The sequence below is a fragment of the Xenopus laevis genome, chromosome 3L, assembly GCF_017654675.1.
Source record: "Xenopus laevis strain J_2021 chromosome 3L, Xenopus_laevis_v10.1, whole genome shotgun sequence".
Lineage (NCBI taxonomy): Eukaryota > Metazoa > Chordata > Amphibia > Anura > Pipidae > Xenopus > Xenopus laevis.
The window spans coordinates 31,458,620-31,482,063 of record NC_054375.1 but is presented as its reverse complement, the minus strand read 5'-3'; the positions used below and the strand labels follow the sequence as shown (position 1 = coordinate 31,482,063).

Here is a 23,444-nt window from a genome sequence, read left to right as displayed (position 1 = left end):
CTTACTGTATGTAATATAGTGATCTACTGAGCTTAGCTTTTATAACCCATATGAACATGAAGATGTAAACAATTTCAGGTTAATCTCAGCTAAATAAACCCTAGATTATATTATTTCATAGACAGTATTGCAAATTTTGATTTAATATTTGCATTGCTCTGATGATCACACACCACAACCAAGACACAGTTAGGGTAACAAGTTCCTAGAGATATCACAGTTATCTATAAGGAACATTATAGTTATTAAAAAGTTAACTAATTAATTATAAAACAGTTTTAATAGTTTATTACAATGATTCTGAATTAATTGATGCACAGTGCTACGCAATATGTTGGCGCTATATAAATACATGTTAATAATGTTAATAATAAATCAATTTCACAGCGTAAAGTGCATAACATCCTTGTTGAATGAATGAAATAAAAGGAAACATTGCTGGTTGTTTACAAATGTTTGGTGATTAACACCAATTGTATCTTTTGTTATTTGCATTTTGTGTTGTCTATCTTTCAGGAAATATAAAACTGTTGTGCTATGTATCGCTAAGATCTTTCACTGATATTTAATGCATGCATTATTTAGGTAAGGTTTGTTGAATCTCAGATGATGCTTTGACCAATGATTTTCCACATTTATCTCAAGTACTTTTTTCAAAATATGAGATTGCTATTGCCTAAAGGCACATATTCAATATGTTCATATTCCAATAGTTCACTGGTTCCTGCTTGTAATGGGTAAACACAGAAGGATGTCTCCAAAACCATTCCAGCATAACGCAGGCAAAGGATTCTAAAGAAAATGCTAATTTTGGCAGCTCATTCCTTTAAAAACAGAAACACTCATGTTGGATACGATTTGTAATAGAGAACCCAACAAACAGGTCTTCAATGCTGTACAGCTATTGTTGCAGATGCAGGTGAATTTTCGAAACAAAACAAAATAGGCAGTATTATTAGGGATGTAGCGAACAGTTCGCCTGCGAACTTGTTCGCGCGAACTTCGACCGTTCGCGTCCGCCTAATGTTCGCGAACGTTTGGGAACGTTCGCAATTTGAGTTCGCGACCATTCGACCGCTAAAATCGAACGATTTCCATTCGTTCGAACGATTTCCATTCGTTCGAACGATTTCCATTCGTTCGAACGATTTCCATTCGTTCGAACGATTTCCATTCGTTCGAACGATTAAAATCCCTCGACCGTTCGATTCGAATGAAAATCCTTCGATCGAACGATGAAAATCCTTCAAACGTTCGAATCGAACGAAAAATCCTTCGAACGTTCGAATCGAACGATTTTGCGGGTGTTCGAAGCTCGCGAACGGTTCGCGAACCGTTCGCATTTTTTGCCGGTGTTCGCGAACGGCGTTCGCGAACACCAAAACGGCGGTTCGCTACATCCCTAAGTATTATTAGCAAACCATTTGCACACAAACTGACTCATAATCAAGATTATTGATTAAAGGCAGTATAGCATACAGGTATCAAGCATAGCATCAATATAAAGCACCTTGCAAAACAGCAAAGCCATTGGTAGTCTTCTCTGTAAGGTTTTTGATGAACTGTATTTGATGGCATGGCCTGTTCACACCCTAGAGTCCTTTTGGCAGTTAAATGATTTATAGCATCTTGTCTGTTTTGCTCTGCATGTAAAACCAATGCAACAACACCATTGTTAAAGGAATAATTGCCTCCACCCATAGCTGATAATGTCATGGCAATAAATCCTGGCCATAGTGCTCTTAATAAATCAAGTTTTTGTCATTGCAACTCATTTTAAATAAGCTCCACCGGTCTCCCTTTCCTTTTTAGGCCAAAATATGGAGATCTGATCCTTTTAACATTTTTATGAATAACACGATTATACATTTATTTCTCACCTGTATGAGAGCAACTCCTTGTGATATACTTGGTATTTCTTTTGATTTGACCATAGCCAGCATCTAACGGAAAGAAACAGCAAAAAACAAAAAATTATCTGTTTGCATAATGTTTCCCTCAAGGATTATTACAGTTTTCATGATATTGAATTTGGCACAAACTAAATGGAGTAGTCAAGGACCTTATTTTAATTTAGTACAAGCTATACACACAACTGAATTCATGTCTGTATTGTTAGGTGTTTATAATCGACAATGGTTTACAAGAAGCAGAATATTCATAACATTCAGAGAATTGTACTGAATGTTCACTCGGCATTATGGTTCATTAAGGCGACAGAGGGCTGATGACAATCAGAAACATATGGAGCAGTAGGGGTCTAATTAAGAAGCCTGGACCTTCATCATTATATGGCTGCTGAGGATCAGGGCTAGCATTAAAACAAATAAATATATTGTAAGGGTTTAGGACATGTAAAATAATAATCTCGTGAAGGAAATTAGATTGTTTGTACATTACTTGGGCTGTCCCTTTTCTGGGTTTATTTGACTTTTAAAAGGCTTTCACATCTGTTTCATTTCATTTCATGGCATTTCACTAAAACCATGGGGCAGCGCCATTAGCAAGATCTGCATCAGCAATATGGCTTTGTACACTTCATTTGTCCCATATGGACTAAAGTAAAACAATTATAATTTAGCAATGTACTGAATAAAACAGATTCAAAAGAGACGTGAACCCTGTTATTATTATACAGTAAGTAATATTCATTTACCAATACAAGTTCTGTATTGAAACAGACATTTGTATTCAGAAGGTTATATGTGGATGTGCTGAGCAAATCCATATTAAATTGCATATAATCATGCCTGCTAACAAGGCAATAAACTATGTACCCTTTAGTGTTAAAATGCCCCTTTTTGCCGGGACATTTGCAAAATATTTGAGGAATGATGACATTTTGGAGAATTTCACCAAATACATTGGAACAAAAAGAAACAAAGTCAGGGCTAATGACTTTAAAAAAAAAGCAACGCTAGAACCACGGCCATGAAGTCATGTATGCCACGAAACGCGTAGCAAGTAGGCAAGTAGCAACCTGGCGTCATCCCCAAGAGACCCGGAAGTGCCATACTGAACGTGGAGGCAACGCTGGTTGGAGCCTAGTCGCAGAACAGTTGGAGTTTACACAAGGGAACGGATTTGATGTGCCTATAAGTATTCTACACAAATGTGAGTGCAATTGTTTAAAATGGTTTTATAAATAATAAAAGATTTCACACTATTTCTGCTCTCTACTTCTCCATTAGCACAATAGAGCCTGGAAAATTACAGACCCTGCAGATAAGCGCATATTAAAGCTAAACGCGTGTGAGTACCCACCCGTATGCCCACCTAAGGTGATCCATATAAAGTTAAATAACACCCTGTGATATCGTTGAACAGCAACAAAACAATTTGCTTCAGTGGGGGAAAAAATTCCTTCCTGACTCCAAGATGGCAATGGGACTAGTCCCTGGATCAACTTGTACTATCAGCTTTCTTCCATAACCCTGTATTCCCTCACTTGCTAAAAAGCCATCTAATCCCTTCTTGAAGCTATCTAATGTATCAGCCTGTACAACTGATTCAGGGAAAGAATTCATCTTCACTGTAAAAAAAAAACCCTTCCGAATATTTTGGCGGAACCACCTTTCTTCTAGTCAGAATGGGTGGACCTCATGTTAGCTGGAAAGACCTACTGGTAAATAAAACAGAGAGGGGCTCATTTATAAACACTGGGCAAATTTGCACCTGGGCAGTAACCCATAGCAATCAATCAGTGATTTCCTTCTTTCAGCCAACTACAGGCTGAGCACTGAAAGCAATCATCTGGTTGCCATGGGTTACTGCCCAGGATCAAATTTGCCCACTGTTTATAAATAACCCCCAGAGATTATTATTTGATCCCCTTATATATTTATACATAGTGTGACATGCCACTGGCCTGCACATGCACTTTTATGGGGGAATTAGCATTTGGTAGGCAGGTAGCGTAGGATTTTTGAGCTAAGAGACAGGGACACCAAGGCTTCAGACAAAAACACAGCTTTATTAAGCACTGGGCATTCCCAACGAAAAGGCAACAGAAAAAACGTTCAGGTTACAGTTCAACAACTTCACTGTAGAACATGCAGGGTACAGTTCAGCAAATACATTCAGGGTTTTCCCCCCCTCTGGTCCCTCACCATCAAGGGACCCTCTTGCACTTTGAAGTATTTGGGCTTCACACTCAGCCCTGCTGGCTTACCCTCCTGGGATTCAGACTCACTGGCCTCTGCCAGTCCTTTTCTCTTTCTTTCCCCACAAGGGATTTAGGCTCCAAGCTCTGGAACTCTCTTGCTGTCAGCAAAGCTCCCTCTGCCCAGCTCTGTCTCTCACAGCACCTCACTTCCCTGGAGAGCCCTGAGCTGTGCTCACACACCCCTTTTACATGGTCAAGTAGATGCTCTCTCAGCTGCCACTTAATTACCTGGCTGAGAGAGAATATTAACCCTACCTGAGCAGAGTATCTCTCTGCAACACCTATCTTGCAGTTTAAATGTACTCTTTTCCATGTTCTTTCCTGCAAGACAGTGGTGTTTTCCAAACAACCTGTCACAATAGTTATCATATCACCTCTTAAGCACCTCTTCTCCAGCGTGAATATCCCCAATTTAGCCAGTCTTTCCTCATAGCTAAGATTTTCCATACCTTTTACCAGCTTAGTTGCCCTTCTCTGCACCCTCTCTAATACAATAATGTCCTGTTTGAGCGCTGCAGACCAAAGCTGTACGTCATATTCTAGGGCCTTACCAGTACTCTATAAAGTGAGAGAATGACCGCTTCCTCCCGTGAATCAATGCCCCTTTTAATAAAGCTCAGGACCTTATTTGCCCTTGATGCTGCTGGCTGGCATTGCTTGCTAAGCCAAGTTTATCATCTACAAGGACTCCAAGGTCCTTTTCCATTATGGATTTGCCTAGTGCAAAATCCCATTAAGGGTATAAGTAGTAGCATCTCTGAATTCTACCACATTGCATTCGGAAAAGAGAGAAACCATACACCTGGGCTTGTTCAAAGGCCCTGAGCTTCAAATAACCATCTGTTTAGCTTGAAAGCAAGTGTAGCTCAAGAATCAAGATTATACCAAGGGGGATCGACATGTCGGACTGAAAGTGATGTGGTGTTAAATAAAGGATTTATATATTTGATCAAATAATTGGGTGCTGGTTCTTCATTATATGCAGTATATATATCTTCACATAGACCTGCACTCCAATTTGTAGATTCAAATTTCTTTTATTACATGCATTAGTGCAATCGTGGATGTGTGTGTTTTTCCTGGTGCTTGGTCAAAATGGTATATACAATTGTAAAGAGGACCAGCACCTTGTTTTCCAAAAACTCGATAATTTATTGTAATATCACAGTGTTAATTGTAATATCACAGACACTGTGATATTACAATAAATTCTCACGTTTTTGGAAAACGGAGTGCTGGTCCTCTTTACAATTTTACACAGTAAATTAGCAAATCATAAGAACCGATAGGGAAAAATATAAAGGTTTCATGATTTAATTTAATCATAATGTTAGTAGAGGGGGTTTCAGCAGCAAGAATAGCAAACACAAATTCTACAGTGTAAGCATGCTGTCCAGTTAGATATAGAATGGCTACAGGAGGAAAAGGAGTGGAGAATATGTGCATGGAGTACATCAAGAACACAGGATATGGGGGAATGAACCTTACAGTCCAATTTCCAGAACCCACCAGCACACCCTGGCCTCTCCAGCATAAGTTGGCCCGGTGCACAATCAGAAGGGATCGGCAACCCCAATTGTAGTCAGCGTAATAAAAGAAAAACTGCCACTCAGAGCTCGATGCATGCGGGCAAAGCCCTGCGTGTTTATTACAATGTAACGTTACATTGTAATAAACACGCAGGGCTTTGCCCGCATGCATCGAGCTCTGAGTGCCAGTTTTTCTTTTATTGGAATGAACCTTACAGTCTGCCTCAATAACCCTTTGAGAAATGCTTATGGAAGAGTATTCATTTTTTTTGGGTTGTGTTATCTTTTTTTTTATCCCAGGCTATTGTGCTACTGACAAAAGAAAACATAAATCATCATTTCTATGCTTAAGAGAATTCACATGCCTTATCAACGCTAAGGATTGTATGAAAGCATTACAGTCTGTCATGTTAGATGTTGTTGACTCCGGGCAGTGCAATATATGAATAATTTAGTTAGCGGAACTACCAGTTCATTTCAATCTGTTTTTCTTTTTTTCTAAACTCAACAGATATACTAAAGGGCAACACTTTGTTTTATTAACACAATAGTGGTTCCATTACACATACTCCATGGGCCTGATTGTTGGAGTCTGTGTGCACAAAACTGGGAAAGTATCATGGGGTTACAGGAGGCACAATTGTACAGATAGGGGATCTGTTTTGCAGAATGCTCGGGACCAGGGCGTTTCCGGTAAGGGATCTTTCTGTAATTCGGATATTCATACCTCGTCTGCTAGAAAATCATGTAAAGATTAAATAAACCCAATAGGCTGGTTTTGCTTCCAATGAGGATTAATCATATCTTAGTTTGGATCAAGTACAAGGTACTGTTTTATTATTACAGAGGAAAACTGAATCATTTTAAAAAAATTGGATTATTTGGATACAATGGCCTATGAGAGATGGCCTTTCTGTAATTCTGAGCTTTCTGGATAACAGGTTTCTGGATAACTGATCCCATACCTGTACTTGCCCCAGCATTCCAGGAGGGCAGCAAAGCAATTTTTAATCCTGGTGATCAAAAAGCGCTCTAGATCTCCCATGTGCACGGTACTTTATCGGCCTAATGGCTTTTCTGATTTAAGCCCTGTCTTGCAGATAAGAAAACCTATGGCATATGTAGCATGCATTAAATAATTATTATTTTGAATGCGTTAAAAGGAGTCATTTACGTCACTATGTTCTCAAAAATGTACTTATCGTTGCTCTGATTTCTGCTCAGTCCATCCTGCCTCCCATTCTAAATCAAGCGCAGTTGCATCTATTGATGCAGAGCAATGATCCCCATCCCCAACCAGTGGCTCATGAGAAACATGTTGCTCACCTAAACCTTGAATGTTGCTTTCAGTGGCCTCAAAGCAGGTTATTATTTTTGAATTCCTGGTTTAGAGGCAAATTTGCATAAAAAAACAAAAAGTGTATTGCTAAACAGTAGTAATAAGGACAGGAAAATTATAGTGCAGAGGCCCTAAGGATCCTGGGTGACACTAAGTCCATTAACAATAGAGCCCACCTGTAAATTTGTAAGAGAAATGGATCAGCTATTGAAGAAGACCATAGATACAGGGGATATAAACAAAAAATAATATAACTATCTTAGTAACAGCAACCCCCGTATAGCAATAATGTATCATCTCCCGAACGTACATAAAAGATTAGTAAACCAACCTGGAAGACCAATCATCTCTGGGATTGGCAGCCTTGCAAGTCCACTTTCAGAATATATTGCCTACTTTTTACAGTCTCTAGTCATCAAGCAGAAATCATATCTAGGGGACACTACAGATTTACTAAATATGATCAAAGACATTGAATGGAAAATAGCTACCATTTGGTCACATGTGATGTAACTTCCCTATATACAGTACCTGCATACCCCACTCCAATGGGATATCAGCAATAGAAAAAGCACTACGCAATGAGGGAAGGCTTATACATAACCATATAGATTTTATTGTAAGTGGTATTGAATACATCCTTACACATAACGATTTAACTTGGTCAAACAAACATTATCTACAAACGACCAGGACCACAATGGGAACGAAATTCATGCCCTCATATGCAAATTTATATATGGCGGAATGGGAGGATAGCTTTATTTGGGGATCAAAGGATTATGCTCACCATATCATTTTATATCATCATTTCTTTGGGACAATAATGACCATAACTTCACAAGCGAATCCTCTTATCGTGTCAAAAGCAAAAGAACAAGGTGACAAAAGGAATAAGAACTCCCTACTGAGGACCAAAACTAGTCCTACAAATAAGGATATTAGCAGCAAAAATCCATTTGTCACTAAATACAGTGTTTTATCGGACAAAATAGGTAACATCATCAAAAAACTCTGGAAAATAATTAAAACAGACCCAATCTTAGGAAAACATGTGGAATCAAAACCAACTATAAAATACATCATTAAAGAGCATGTTAGCACCTTCAAACACATTCAGAGGTCTTGATAAAGATGACCATCCCGACAGCAATTGGAAAGGCACATTCAAATGCTTTAATAAGAAATGCAAAGCCTGTCAGTTCGTAGCTCCACGTGACTTTCAGTATACAGAATTGGGCTTTCCAGAACAAAACATTTTGTAAAATTGCAGAATAGTGACGGGCAAATTTTTCCCGTTTCACCACGAAATTCACGAATTTCCCGCGAAATTTGCAAAACGGGTGAAAAATTCGCAAAAATTGGCGCCACTGGTGAAGTTGACGCCGGCACCCATTAAAGTCAATGGGCGTCAGTTAATCATCGCCAGCGTCTAAATTGTCGCTGGCGTATTTTCGGCAAATTCGCGAAAATACAGCGAAAACTTGGAAATTCACCGCAAATAAATTCGCCCATCACTATTGCAAAACAGTATTTGTGGTATATGCTCTAATATGTGAATGCAAACTATTGCATATTGGTAGAACAAAGAGAGCAGTGGGCACACACATTCAGGGGTGATTCTGACCTTTCTGCTGCCTGAGGCGAAAGCATGGCAATGCGCCCCCCTGTGCCACACCCCAAGCCACGCCCCCACCCACAATGCTTTTCTTATACAGGATAGGTAAATTACCCTTAATGTGTTACCATGCTGTCCCTAAAGTTAATAAAGTATATGGATACTTTGTAGAAGATACTTTGTACTGTCTTTTTTTAACCTATTATTAAAAATAATAGGTTCACTTTTAGTATGTTATAGAACAGCCAATTATAAACACATTTTCAATTGGTCTTCATTATTTATTTTTTTTATAGTTTTTTAAATTATTATCCTTTTTCTTCTGATTCTTTCCAGCTTTCAAATCGGGGTCATTGATCACCTCCATGCTCTGTCAGGCTACAAAGGTAAATTCAAAGACCCTGACAAGCAGATGGCTGAAATTGCAAACTAGAGAGCTGTTGAATAAAAAGCTAAATAACTCAAAAACATATAAATAATAAAGCATGAAAAACAATTGCAAATTGTCTCAGATTATCACTCTACATCATATTAAATGTTAAGTCAAAGGTGCACAACCACTTTAAAAATAATTTCCAGAATTTTTGTAAAATATGAAAATATGTGGATTTGCAAAGTTGCGCTCGCGTTAATTCGTCAAGCAAAGTGAAGTTACGATAGTGATGCCTAATTTGCATACGGCGCCAAGTTAAAGTGCAATAGACGTAAATGCAGCATAAACTACATTACACTACACAAGCCTGGGAAACATTCATTAAATAAAATAGAGGTCTTATATTGCCCTACACATGTGCCCACTGTATAGTTTACGTGCCATTTGTTAGGAAATGTAGGGGGGAAGGAGGGTACCCCAAAAAATGTAAACAACGCCAGCGTTTTTTGGGACTTAGAAAACTATTTTTGAAGATCCTCCTCTATTGCACTTCGCCTGGTCTGAGCTGGCAAAGTCAAGTCTGGCGCATGAGGTAACGTTCAGTAAAATCCGCAAATTAGTGAATTAGCGTAGTTACGTCCCTTCTTCAGAGCGCAACTTCACCTGGCGTTAGGGTGCGAAGTAGCGCTAGTGTATGTCTACTTCGCCAGCGAATTTACACCAGCACCCGTTAGTAAATCAGCAAAGTGCCAAAATGACGTCATGCTGGCGAATTTTCACTAGCGTTAGCCACTTTGCCCTTTAGTAAATTTCCCCCTTAATTTCCACAAAAACGTTGAATTTCGTCTTTATGCATTAACCAGGGAACATACATCTTTTTTTTTAAAAAAAAATGTACCTTTTTTTTCAACATTTTTAACTGAAGCCTAGGCTTTTTGATGACACACACAGTGGGAGTGGAATTCAAATAACAGACAGACAGGCAGAGGCATTACAACTATTAAATTATTTAATACAAATATTTGTTCATCTTTCTGTAAGTACAGTACAGTACCTGGTCCTTCTTGTGAACAAACTCTGCCTCACACAGGCCCTAGACAGACGCAGCAGCCAGCCAGCCACCACTGGCACCAGACCAACAGGTCCAGGCACTGCTGCAGTCCAAATTCCAAAAGCCAGACCCAGCCTGGAGATATGCGCGAAGCCAGCGACGTCAGTGACGTCACCGGCGTCACGTGAGCAGGGAGCAGCGGAGCGCAGCGCAGAATGTAACACACGTCACGTGACGCACTGACTGGCACCGCACTCCGCCAGTCAGGGGCGGCAGCCAGGCAGCAGTCAGCGGGAGAGGGGATGAAAGGCGCCGGCACAGGCGCATTACACGCAGCGCATATTTAATTTTTTTTCTAACCGCAGCAGACAGCAGTCCAAATGCCGCCCCTAGAACTGACCGACATTTTGCCGCCTGAGGCGAAATTCTCAGGCGGCCTCATTATAGAAGCGCCCCTGCACACATTCTACAGCATGTAAATAATATATTTAAAAACTGACAAATCATAGTGTTCCCAAGTCATTTTAAAGAATCACATTGTGCAGACCCAAGGAGGTGCTACTGGAACACATTAAACACACATATAAGGGGGGCGATCAACTAAAGAACTTAAGACAAAGGGAAACCTACTGGATATATAAAATGAACACATTAAAGGGATACTGTCTTGAAAAAATTTTTTTTTTCAAAATGAATCAGTTAATAGTGCTGCTCCAGCAGAATGCTGCACTGAAATCCATTTCTTAAAAGAGCAAACAGATTTTTTTATATTCAATTTTGAAATCTGACATGGGGTTAGACATATTGTCAATTTCCCAGCTGCCCCAAGTCATGTGACTTGTGCTCTGATAAACTTCAATCACTCTTTACTGCTGTACTGCAAGTTGGAGTGATATCATCGCCCTCCCTTCCCCCACCCCCCCAGCAGCCAAACGAAAGAACAATGGGAAGGTAACCAGATAACAGCTCCCTTACACAAGATAACAGCTGCCTGGTAGATCTAAGAACGGCACTCAATAGTAAAAACCCATGTCTCACATTCAGTTAGATTGAGAAGGAAAAACAGCAGCCTGCCAGAAAGCATTTCTCTCCTAAAGTGCAGGCACAAGTCACATGACCAGGAGCAGCTGGGAAATTGACAAAATGTCTATTTTCAAAATTGAATGTAAAAAAATCTGTTTGCTCTTTTGAGAAATGGAGGCCTCAACAATGACCTTGATTTAGCTGCTTTTAAATTGAAATATCCTTAATACCTACATTTGTCCAAACAGACACTGCTATAATTTTGCATTATATTTTAAAAGTGTTTTTGATATGATTTTTTATATAAACAGTAAGATGGTGTCAATCTAGAAGTGTGATTATGCGACAAAATGTTTCAAAATAATATGGGTTAGAAACAGTAATGTCAGTTTGCTTTGCATCACTATTGCTTTTAGAAATGTGATTATAATTTTAATGTTTACAAAAACTTTGTGCTAAGTAGACAATGTCTAAATGTTAATATATCCATTACAAAGCCCCTTGTAAAAAGGGAATGTACCTTGCATAAAACCACAGGGGCAGAGTAGGTGGAGACTAAGGGTAGGATTACATGGACTTTTTTGGGGGGATCCGACACGCTGCGACAAAACGCGTGCGACAAAAATAAGGTAAGTGAATGCATTATCGCACGGTGCCACAACGTTGACTCGACGCGACTGTTGGATGCAGATGCAGCATGTCGGATTGCGCCGAAAACGTCCATGTAATCTTACCCTTATACTGCAAAAAGATTTTAAATTTGGAACTAATGAGGGAGCCACACCTTCCCTGAGGAAGTGGACGGATAGTCTGCAAAACGCGTAGGGAAGGACAGTGTGGCGCCAAACTTTTACCTTGGAATATGATGTGCTTTTGATGCTGAACTGTTTGTGTCTAGGCAATTGGTGTTCTGTGATTGTTTTTAAAATATTTATTAAACGGAATTATACTATTTTTATTTTCTCTTTTATCTACATTTCATGTATGGAGTAATGAATTAACTGTGGAATACAAAACAAAAATGACATGCAAGCTGAACATTGACTTAACAGCACTGACCAACTTTGTGTGAGAGTTGGAATTAAGGAAGCAGCGGAGATACTTAGTGAAGTGGCACGGTATTGATAAAAGCCTCTCCCAGTGCTTTTAATTGCCTTTGTTTATTGCCAAACAGAGCCTAATGCAGGCTGACAGTCCACATGAGTGCTACCAAATGGCCAATCACAGCACTTTTTATATCTGAATGGTGCTAAAAGTTTTGGCTAACCCTGATCTAGAGTATTGATGTGCTTGGCGCTAGAGTGATGCATGCATTCAATGCTTAGATTCAAGTGCACTGCACCTGTTGAGGTATGGAGCTGAAGGAACCCTGGAACTGCCGCTTGGTTCAGAGGTGGTGGTAGCTCTAAAGTTCCGTCTGTACCATGCGTGATTGGGTGCCGAGCACTTGACTCTAAAGAGTTGGACGCATGCATCACTCTTGGTTACAGCATCCAAGATGGCGTCCATAGCTATCAAATGGGACTAAGAACCAACGCGTGGTGTCTATGCAATGATGTAAAAAACCTTGGTTCAATGTCCGAATTTAATAAGGTCTTACCAGAGTTCCTGGGTGTGCCTTAAATGCTTTTTCTGGCTGATTCATGGTACCTGAACCTTCTGCTCTGATTCGGATGCCTTGATTTCAACTTTGAGCTTCTTAAATCTTTAAGTCAAAGTGCAATCACAATTATATTACTACTGACTAAAATTGAGCACAATTGCATCAGATGCAATGCACTCTTGCGACTGCAACGCTGCTGGAATTAGGAAACATGACAGATGCTCTTGAAATTGTACTTTGCTCATTGCACTTGTTGTCGTAAACTGCCCCCCTACAGAGTTTTAATCACACAGTGATAATTAACTTTAATTTATGTTGCTGCATGTAAATGGCCAGATTATTACGCATATTTATTTATAATCATGAGCAGCCAACATCAAAATTCCATCCATGAACTAGAAAACTATATAAATAGTAAAAACCATATGTTTAATTTGAACAATTTTCTTTTAGGATGAACGTGATCTCATGGAGTACATTTTATTACTGTTTTTCTTTACCCAATCCCTCTCATTCTATGGTGAAAAAACTATTTCAAAATATCATATTAGACTTTGCAAATTGTGTGCCACGTAGCTTGCAGAAAGGGATGCGGAATTAATGATTGCAATAAACAATGCAACAAACATCAATCATGTTATGATAACATAGATTCGTCAGGGCTAATGAGGAGTTATTTGCATTGCTGCATACATAATAAGTCCTGTCTTTTTAGCTATTTACTCCCATTTATCTACCATGTATCTTAGAACATGAAAAGGGAACTCAACTGCTCTTCAAAATGAATCAAAGATTAATCTAGGGAAACAGCAAATAATTCACAGGTTAATTTTAATTCATCAAAATAGACATGTAGTATTTTTCCTAAAGTCCTAAACTAACAATATAAAACAAAAAATAAATACATCAACAAATACAAGTATTACAACCTGTTATCCAGAATGCTTAGCACTGGGGGTTTTCCACTGACCCCCAATTAATTAACTAACTTTGTTACAACATTAATTTGTAACTATTTATATTAACTATAATTTTACAACTATATTTTAATCCCTTGTAGGCTTTTTATCAGCTGTTTATATTGAGATCTATTTATTGAATAATCCCAATGAACTTTTCAGCAGTGGAATGTATGGCACCAAAGTGGTTAAAACCCGCAAACAATATTCGAAACCCTATTTTATTACATTAGTGAAGCAAAATGAACTTTAATTACACTATATAGATTATCTGAATCTTGTTTCCTTCAGTCTGGGAATTCAAAATGATAGCAAGCAGGCAGCAGCCATTTTGTGGACACTGTTTTTAAAGAAAGCCTTGCATCATCTCAGAATCCTGTTTGTGCCACAGAATGGGGGACCCGATGTCCATTCTCATGACCTGGCTACACAATTAAATGTTAAAGAGAACGAGGGAATGTGTAGAGAACAGTGACATCTAGGAAGTGCTGAATGGAAAGTGAAAGTAATTGTCTTCCCCGTCTCTATGCTCAGGGCATAGAGGAGGGACAGACAATATTTGATGACAGTGAAATTTTTTTTACTCTAATAAATTCAAATACACTAGAAATTTGATTGGGAGGTTATTTTAGAAAAAAAATTGAATGTCTAAAACTCGAATATTACAGACTCTAGAACTCAAATGGAATTTGATTCGAATTAGACTAAACTCAAATGGAGTTTTTTCTCCGAAAAACCTGAATATTAACATCTTCAAATGGGTCACTGGACTTCTCCCATTGACTTATACATGAACTCTGCAGGTTTTAGGTGGCGAATAGTCAAATTCGAATTATTGCCAGTGTAAAGGTTTGATAAATCTCGAATTCGAATGGAGTTTGGATTATTCCCAATTTGAATTTGCGAGTGCTGACCAAAAAAAACTATTTCAAAAATTCGAATTTGAATTTACTATTCAACTCTTAATAAATCTGCCCCTTAGAGCGTGCAAAAGTCTGCCTACAACCCTAATTCAAGTGCCTAATTCTAAAAATGTGTATGCTTTTTAATATGTTGATAAAAATAAATGCAATATTTTATAGTGATTTTATTTAAATTGATTTTGGCAAGCCGATGCTTAAGAGGGCCTAATCTCATGTGCATAGTCCTTTTTCAAGACCCCCTTTGTAGAGCATTTGATAGCACTTGCAATGTGTCAGTTGGTGCACATTGTCCCCAGATATTTCCAAGCCTATTGCTTAATTCAAAGTTCACATATGTGGCAGCAATTTAGTAAAAGTCAAAGTGCTTTGTTAGCACTTAGTGCCTAACAATGTTTTAATCCCTTGTAGGCTTTTTATCAAGCTAATGAATCAAGTATATTGCTCTCCATCTTGCCACTATCTTTATGGAAACATAAAACTCTTTACCTTAATTATGCTGATAAGGCTGGAAAGAAGTCTGGTAAATGATATAGAATATAGGTGACTCGGTTGCTACATTAGATGCATTCTCTGTAGCTGCAAAGCACTGTAATTCTATCACAGTGGGTGTAATGTATTTAAATATTGGTACATTTCCGCCAGCAAGGAAGTCCTAGGACTGATTTACTAACACCAAATGGGAAACCCAAGCCAAAGATGGGTGCAAAGCTGCACCCACCATTGTATAATGAACATAACACTTGTACCTACCACCAGTGCAAAGCAGCATCACCCTTGTGCCAGAGGCACCTAAAATGGTGTATCTAGTGCAAGATGCATGGGAGCCCATCACTTAGGGGGTTATTTATTTATAGTCCAAATGCTATACTCAAAAAAAAAAAATGTTGTTTACTATAAAATCAATTTTTTTTGTGAAAAAATTTTTTTTTTTGGAGATTTATTATACCCGATGCTGCAAAAAGTCTGAATCGAAAAAGTCTCTCCTACTGTAAGTCAGTAGGAGAGGTTTCTATCCTATTTGGAAGTTTCCATGGTCTGCATTGGGATTAGCCTGAAAATAATTTTGGGCTTTTTGGGCAAAAATCTAACATGCTTTTTAAATAATAAATAAGTTCAAATCGTCGATTCTAATTTGGTCAAACTTTTTTATTCAAAAAAAACCCCCAGAAAATTTGGATTTTGATAAATAACCCCCTTAATTACAATTAAGTGTAAGGCTTTATAGAGTCATGCAAAGGGGTACACCAGGGGTCATCCATGTTTCTTCAAGGCTGGAAGGTGCTGCCCATTCAGGGTACACACAAATAGTTTGTTGCACCTTGCCATTGACATTAATTTGGAACTATATGCACCAAAATAAAGTAAAATTGCTTATGGTATTCTTCAGAGAACTTTTAGCATTTATATTTGCCAATATAGGCCCTACAGTTGCAATAGACTAACCAATTGAGTGACCATGAGTGTTAGAAGAAGCCGAGGTATGATGCCACATTTCAGATGAGAGAGCATGGATTATGAGTGTCTCTATTATTGTTTTTATCTACTATCCAAAGAAATATTATTAATTTAGCAGCAGTTAGGCAGGCAACTTGATGGACGTGTGTCTTTTTTCAACTTCACTTACTAGGTTACTATTTATTTGGACATTTATATCCAGGAATTGAGCAGTAAAATAATTGGGCATTACAAAGAAGGAAGTGAATTTCCTGATAAAATCTGTGTATATACCTTCATAAAAATCTACAAATACCCAGTAAAACCACATCATTCACCACTGGATCATTGTGACATTCATTGCCTCAATCACATAACACAGAAGAGTTATTGCAAATGGTGGTTAGAAGGAATGGCACAATTAATGACGAATCATTTTTTGTTTTCTCTGGGTGTTGCAATGAACTGGCTGAGATAGATCACATGTACTGTATGCATTTATTAGGGGAACATAATGAAAACACTGAACAAGAGGAGACGAATGAGCCAAAACAATATTTTTTCAGGAACAGTCATACATCTTACACTGTGTACATTTAATCAAAAAGACATAGAACAGTCTCTACATTGTTTAAAAATATTGGTTTTCAAATATGTGGTCCCTTCCAATCCACAGATACCAAAATGCTAAATTAAAATGGTAAAATATGTGACTGGTTTGTAAAATCACCCAATAGTCTTGCATTTCATTAAAATTAACATTTTTCTATGATTTTATATATCAGTTATTATAGAATATTATGCAGCCTTACAGGATTTGTGCTCAAAAGAAACAATGGAATTTGACTGCCTTATAGAATGAGTAAACCTTTAATTTTTTATCTCTAAAATTACTCCCTTCTCCTTCTTACATTACACACCCTTCTCCGTCTGTTTAGTTTATTTAATATCTCTACCACAAGCAGCTCAAATGCAGTTCTTTAAGCTACTACCTTGTTCTGTATAAAGCTGCGCCCCTGGAATCCGTTATTTGAGTGAGCTCTAATGCATCTGCTCGGAAAGGGCACCCCCATTTAAGATATATTGGATCTAACGGAAAATCTGACACCCATATCCTGAATGAAAAACAGATGCTGAGAGAAATAAATATATTATTTCAGAAGCCATATCAAATGTTTAATATTTAGAAAGCTTCTTATTTCAGTATGATGAAGCATATATGAAATTTTCATTTTTGCTTTTTAAGCTGCTTGCAATAGAGGGGGGCTGTATACATTAATTTTAGGGGATTTTACTTATCCTTTAACTTGACAAATGCTTTCTGAAAAAAAAAAATGGAAAGTTGGATAATTTACTGATAAATAAACAAAACCATTAAAGTGTTAAAATCCTGGTAAAATTTTTTAGAAAACGTTCACTAGATGATTATCTGGTTTGTTTGCACAACCTATATTAACCCTTTACCATAACGTGGAAAAAAATTGGTAATGCTGGTAATATAATTTCAGAAACACAATAAATTTTGAGAGATATTGAGTAAATAAAAACTTTAGCTTTTGCTTGCACATAGTTTAGTGAATGAGAATGTTCCTGGTTGACAAGCATTCTCCTAGAAATAAGGACCCTAGAGCTGGCCAAGCACATAATGATAATAACATACTCAAACTTTCATTAAATTCTTGGTATTATGGGGAGTCAAAACTCTTAGGGGCAGATTTATCAAGGGTCAAATTTCAAAGTGGAAAAAACGTTGAAATTCGAATTCGAAGAATTTCTAACATCCTACGATCATACTCCAATCGTAGTACGATCATACCATTGTTCTACGGCCGTACTTCAAAACGAACGATTCGAACTATTTAATCGTACGATCGTACGATTATACTTCAACTTCCAAAAACTGTTGGCTATATGTTCTGGGAGGTCCCCATAGTGTCGAAGTCAAAGTTTTTTAAAGAGACAGTACTTTGATTATCGAATGGTCGAATAGTCAAAGTATTTTCACTTTGAATCAAAGTCGAATTTAGGCCTATTCGATGGTTGAAGTACCCAAAAAATTGTTCGAAATTCGAAAACTTCGAATTCACTTTGACCCTTGATAAATCTGCCCCTTAATCTATATGTACTATGAATATGAGTGGGATCGTGGATCGGCCATGATGGAAAAATAGAACCATACTGTGCATAGCCCTTTGTGTGGTATGCTACCATTTGCTTAGACTATGAGTATCATCCTGTGTATGACCAAAACATATAATTTACAATATCTGAAACTGTTCTTAGGAGAAAATAATTATATAGAATGAACTGTGTATGTTTAGGTTTATATACATTCTCTGTTTTCTTTCATCATTATATTCAACATTCACACTCTACAGGCTCTTTGCAAAAGAAAATATATTGAGAGTTTGAATGTACGGGTATGTCTAGCAAGTGACTTATCCACAGGGATACTTATTTGTACTGATTTCCATTAATATTTTTATATATTTTGTAGTTATCTGAATCTATTCTTAGGAAAATATAATTAAATATAGAATGGACAGTGTAGTTTATTCTCTTTATTTTCTGCATTCTTTGATCATAATTCTCTACATTCACACTCTCCAGGCTCTCTGCAGAAGAGAAAGATATTGAGAAATTGAATGCATGTCTAAAACGTGGCCTATCCACAGGGATAGTTATTTGTACTTTTGTGGTTATCTGACATTGTTCTTAGGAGAATTTAATTAAACAGAACAAACATTGTATGTTGAAGTTTATATAGATTCTTTGTGTTCTTTGATCATGATTTTCTATATTCACACTCTCTGGGCTCTTTGCAGAAGAGAAAGATTTTTATATAGAGTTCAATGCGTCTTGTAGGTGGCCTATCCATGCGGATATTTATTTGAACTAATTTACATTAAAGACTTGTTCTGTTTGTAGTCTGTTTATTGTGGTTGTTCTTAATATATATTTAACTTTCATGTAATAATTCATTTTAACTATTCTAGAGAATTCTTAGGGCAGAGTGCAAGTACTCAATAGTACCCTTAATATATCTGCCTTTTCCTATCCTTGTCTATGAATATGCACTTACAGGCTGACTGCATCTAAGATGGGGTTATAGAAGGTCAATTCCCTTTTACTAGTACATGAAGCAGGTGAAGACAGTAAATACGTCTACTGTCCCTGCGGAATGCTCAGTGTTAGAGAGGCTCTATTACAATATTTCATGGCACTCAGCCAATGCTGATACAACCTAATTCTTGTAGCTATGTGTGGGCAAGACAGACACCTCCAGAATGAACTCCAGGGATCTGCTGACCTGATTCAAATAACATACTACAATGGAAATAGATACACTGAAAAGCTTTATAGATCAGTATGAGCTGCCAAGGGGGAGAGTAACTAGATATATCATGTAAAAGGTTTTGTGGTTTGTGAACATTATAGAGTGAAGAAATGTCATCCTCACAGGCACGGGGCAAAAAGTATAAAAACTGGTCTAGGAAAAAACTATTTTTATTACATAAAATAACAGTACTTTTCAAGATACACTAAAAATGATTTTTCTTGTATTACCCGTAATTCCCCCTCCCAACCTTCATGTTTGGCCATTAACTCTCCTGGAGATGGCAATATTAACATCAACAATTACAGCTGAGCATTGTGTGCTCTAGAATGTACATCAAAGGATCCTTTCACAATGTTTTTTATCTTCCTAGTCTGAAATTATGAATATGCAAAGAAATATCTACATTTCAGTTTTTAAAGTAACAATATTAGTCTATTTCATAAGTATTTTCCTTGTGTGAGATCCACATTGCCCTGAACCTCTTCATATTTTCATAAATCCAAAAGCCTGTATGGGTTCCATTACCAAATACAGTGTATAAATTGAACATAAAAAAAATTACTTTATAAATATTTACCTAGTAACATACTTAATATAGGCTGAAGAACGGCAATTGGGCAAAATTTCTTTAAGACCCCTCCAGAAATGCTTACTGACACTCTTATTTTTGCTTTGTTTAAATAGACAAGATGTTTCATCCTTTCTCCAAAAGTAAATATTATTGTAGTCAGAAAGGAGGATTTTTTTTTTGATGGAAGAGACAAACAGATTTAAAGTTCTAGAAAAGCTGAGACAGCTTTATGGAAGTCCTATATCAAGGCAGCAGCACGGTCTACAACTTCTATAGTAGTAGTAAGAATTTTAAAATGCTGGATCAACAACTTAGAGGAATATACCAATGCAGGATTATCAAGGGAAACATATTGGAAGCTCTGAGATATGTAACACTAGCCACCAATTTCTTGTACATTTAATATTGTACACCAAATTCAGTGGTTGAATTGGTCAAGTTGTCATCAAGTTTTATGGTATGTTCTTCCGTCGGTTAGAGAGCATTTTGGATGAAGGCATGGAAAGCACATTTGTCATTGAAAAGCAGCTTATGTACCCTTTGAAAAATAAGTCGTTTGTCTCCAAGATAGACTCCTTAATTTAAAAAAGTTAGACTTTACCCCAAAACAAATCCCAAAGACCATATTTTTGTTGCAAGTCAAGGAATAACTCTCCTAGACAAAACCATGTATAATTACTTTTAGAAGTAGAGCATTTTTCAGAATACCCAGACAATCTAGGACTACAGACTCAGATATAGACAATAAATGAAGTAATAAGGCTAAAAATTACAAAAGCAAAAGACTGTAGTTCTGACACCAGCCCAAATGCATCCAAGTTGGATACATTTTTATCATCAACAGGGAAAAAAAATAAACCTAGGACAGATGGGTTCTAAATTCAACGAAACAGGAATAATACATAATTTTCCCTCAAACTATATGATTTCTAATGTCCCCTTAAAAAAATAAACATTCCAAGAGGCTGTTTATAACTTCATTCAATTGAGAATGTTGAAAATTGTGAATTCTGTATTGTTTTTGTTTTCCATTCAAGGAAGAAAAATTAGGATAGTACCTCTGGTACCTAAACAAATTCTCTAAAAAGGAAATTCCGTACAGAATAAATCATTTCAGTTTAAAGCATCATCAGCAAAGATCCTGTAACACCCGCCGCTGGTTTTGAGCGCCGGCGCATAAGCGCAGGCACGCATCAACTTGGGCGCCGGCATCGAGGCGCCCGTGCACGTCAAATCGGACGCCTGCGCAGGAATGGACGCTCACATACTTAGGAGCAATGACCTCTAATTTAGGCGCCTGGCTTCCTAATGGTCCCTGATGTGTCTGTCTTCCTCAGCCTGCTCCTGATTGGTTCCTGTTCCCTTAAATACCTATTGGTCCCTGATGTGTCTGTCTTCCACAGCCTGCTCCTGATTGGTTCCTGTTCCCTTAAATACCATCCTCTTCCTCCTCACATTGCCCAAGCTGGCTTCAGTTCCTACTGTTCCTGCTAAAGCCCTGGTTGTTCGAGTTTCCTGGTTTTGACCCTCTGCCTGTTTTCCTGACCTCCGAACCTTCGCTGCCTGAATTCGACCTCTGCCTGCATTTAACTACGCCTTAGCCTGACCCCTTGGTACTTCGCTTCTTTGAAACCCGTCTTCTGGAAACGACCTTTGCCTGCACTTGACTACGCCTTGCCTGATCCCTTGTTACTTCGCTCCTGGTAACTCGCCTGGCTTCTCTACCACCTCCGCAGCAGAAAGCCCGGGGCCCCAAAAAGGAGTCAGTGAATACCGGAGCCGTAGAGAGGTTCCTGTTACCATCAGTTCTCCTGGATCAGCTTCCTCCGGGATCCGAGGTAAACAGATTGTTATAGATCCTATTGTCACAATGGATCCGATAGATCTTCCCAGAAGGTTCAGAGAATAATTCAGAGCAAGGTAATCTCTGTTTCTCAAGAAATGAAGGTCCTATGTAATAAAATTTCATGGGCCAAAGCTCAAATTATAAATAATCTGACCTGGACAAGGGCATACAATTTCTGAGCAATTTAAGAAGTAATCAAAATTGTGGGCTGAATAAAGCTCTATTGTTTAAACTTTCTCCTTCACAGTTGATTACCACAGCTGCGTGTCTTCAGGACTGGTGAACTCATTTAAAGGGCTTGGCAGAAAAAAATCTGTAGTCAAAAGCAGAGAGAATATAATTTTCCATGTCTTGATACATTTGCACAACATTGCTGTCGTTTCTTACATTAATAAACAAAGAGAGATAAAATCAAAAAGATTGATCAAGTCATGTGATAATATCATGCTAATGGCTTTCATAGCTACACCATTTCCAAAGATCTAAAAGGTCATAATGAAAGTGAAACAAGCAAAAATAACAGCAATATATCAGAATGAGATTGAAGATCTTATTATTTGGAACTTTTGCACCTGTCACAGGATAACTTATGGATTCTGATATATAATTTCTAAATCTCAGTCTGACATCTTGGTTACTGAACGCTTATTATTGCGTGAACAAAGACTTGTACAGGAAATAACAGACTTTACTAGTACATTACTAATACAAAAAAACGGTGTATTTTATGTGGGAGAATTTGGAAGCTATACAGAAGTTGGTGTCAAAGTGACACACCTCCACGTCAAGTGTAGACTCCCTAAACGTTTCCTTCCCTTCTATATGGCTTTAAAATCAAACATTTGAACATGATGCTTTCATTGGATTCTCTGGTAAGAAGAAGATGTTTTCAAGGATGAGACCATATACTAAAAATCTGTAGGATTTCAATCTTGTACTCAACCACCTTTATCAAGGGTCGAATTGAAAATTAGAGTTTTCAAATTTTTTATGGTCAAAACTGTCAGATTCCACTAGGGAGTTATTCAAATTAGATTTGAGGTTTTTTTTAAAAAAAATGTAATTAGATTTTTAGATTTATCATACTCTGTCCCTTTAAGAACTCGAATTTGACTATTCGCCACCTAAAACTTGCCACATTGCTGTTTAAGTCAAAGGGGGAAGGTCCAGGGTTCAATTTTGAGTCAGCCAGTGTTTTAATTTTAAAATTAGAATCCAATTCAATTCAAATTCCATTCGAGTTTTCAGGTCAATTACATTCCGTTTAATAAAATTCGACTTTTGATAAATGTGCCTCCCAGTAACACCCATTGAACCAATGGAAAACATTTTATTAAATATATAAACGCTTAAAATTGGCAAAAGACAGGTTAGGGGAGTATAGCCTAATTTACAAAATGCAGTATAAAGGGGTGTAAAAAGTGCAAAAACCAAGCACAAACCACAAATATTTTTTAGCACATTTACACCCAATCTTGCACTCTGCAGAATAGCCTTAGGTCTTTGTGCTCCAAAACAGAGATCTGTTTCTGCCCAATAAACACAGCCCTGCCTGTATTTAGGGGGGGGGGGCAAGTGGGCATCCCCAACCACTTCCTCTACTAGGGAGGCACATGGGGGGTATACTTTTGTGTGCTGCTGTGCAGACAGATGGTTAAAGGTAAGTATAA

The 23,444-nt window shown here is 37.7% G+C and overlaps 1 protein-coding gene across 1 annotated transcript in view; it reads right to left on the bottom strand.

Moving 5' to 3' along the window:
* Positions 1-23,444, bottom strand: part of LOC108710852 (phospholipid-transporting ATPase VB) — a 663,706-nt gene that overhangs the window by 552,932 nt on the left and 87,330 nt on the right. Inside the window, exon 3 of the mRNA XM_018252031.2 lies at positions 1,881-1,943. The gene's annotated coding sequence lies outside the window, so the exon portion shown is untranslated. The remainder of the gene's footprint in view (positions 1-1,880; positions 1,944-23,444) is intronic.